At 45.8% G+C, this 1466-nt stretch overlaps 1 protein-coding gene across 1 annotated transcript in view; it reads left to right on the top strand.

The window, feature by feature from the left end:
• The window catches only part of DRG1 (developmentally regulated GTP binding protein 1), a 39700-nt gene that overhangs the window by 15377 nt on the left and 22857 nt on the right, over positions 1-1466 (top strand). The gene's annotated exons all lie outside the window — the stretch shown is intronic.

The raw sequence follows: 1466 nt of genomic DNA, 5'->3' as shown, positions 1-1466 counted from the left end.
GCCTGCCTCAGTCTGCCAAAGTGCTGGATTACAGGTGTGAGCACCTGGCCTACTGTTTATTTTTTCTTATGGTTTGTGCTTTTAAAGTTTTATTTAAGAAGTCCTTATCTTTCCTTAGGTCTTAGATATAGTCTCCTGTTTTTTCTATACTTTTGGGTCCTTTATTTACCTGGAGACTACTCTTATATCTGATATTAGAAGGGTATCCAATTTTAATTTTCTCTGTATAATGGGCCACTTTCCCCAACACCTTCTGTTTTTTTCCCCTTTGATTTGTAGTGACTCCAAACTCTTCACCTATATTGTTACTTCCTTCGTGATGCCTTGTCTCTAGCATTATAGCCCCATCACTGGCCTTCCTGCTGCTTTCCTGCTGCTCTGTAGTATCTTCTCACTACAGCTAGAATGATTGTGTATAAGAAGTCAGATCAGTCTAGGCACGATGGCTCATGACTGTAATCCCAGCACTTTGGGAGGCTGAGGCAGGCAGATCACTTCAGGCCAGGAGTTCCAGATTATCCTTGCCAACATGGTGAAACCCCATCTCTACTAAAAATACAAAAATTAGCTACTTGGGAGGCTGAAATAAGAGGATCACTTGAACCTGGGAGGCGGAGGTTGTAGTCAGGTGAGATGATGCCACTGCACTCCAGCCTGTGTGACAGAGTGAGACTCTGTCTCAAAGAAAGCAAACAAAAAGAAGTCAGATCATGTCATTTCTTGGCTATATGTTCTGATGTTTTCCCATATTACTTGGGATGAGACCCAAAGTCTTTATCATAAATGACCTGACCCCTGGTTGCCTCTCTGACCTCTTTTCTATCACTTCAGTCACTGGGCTTAAGATATCACTGGCCGTCCATGCGCGGTGGCTCACAGTCTGTAATTCCAGCACTGTAATTCCACAGTCTGTAATTCTAGCACTTTGGGAGGCCGAGGCAGGCGGATCATGAGGTGAAGAGATCGAGACCATCCTGGCCAACATGGTGAAACCCCATTATTTTTATTAAAAATATAAAAATTAGCTGGGCATGGTGGCATGTGCCTGTAATCCCAGCTACTTGGGAGGCTGAGGCAGGAGAACTGCTTGAGTCTGGACGGCAGAGGTTGCAGTGAGCCGAGATTGCACCATTGCACTCCAGCCTGGTGACAGCAAGACTCTGTCTCAAAAAAAAAAAAAACTGGATGTGGTGGTGTGTTCCTGTAGTCCCAGCTGTTTGGGAGGCTGAGGTGGGAGGCTCTCTTGAGCCCAGGAGGTCAAGCTGCAAGTGAGCCGTGATCATGGCACTGCACTGCAGCCTGGGCAACAGAGACCCTGTTTCAAATAATAATAATAATAGTAATAATAAGGTCAGACGTGGTGACTCAAACACCTGTAATCCCAGCACTTTGGGAGGCTGAGGCGGGTGGATCACCAGGTCAGGAAATCGAGACCATCCTGGCCAACATGATGAAACCCCGTCTCT

This window comes from Colobus angolensis, unplaced genomic scaffold, assembly GCF_000951035.1.
Source record: "Colobus angolensis palliatus isolate OR3802 unplaced genomic scaffold, Cang.pa_1.0 Scaffold171, whole genome shotgun sequence".
NCBI lineage: Eukaryota > Metazoa > Chordata > Mammalia > Primates > Cercopithecidae > Colobus > Colobus angolensis.
The sequence above is the reverse complement of the archived record's forward strand: the minus strand, read 5'-3'. Positions and strand labels throughout refer to the sequence as shown.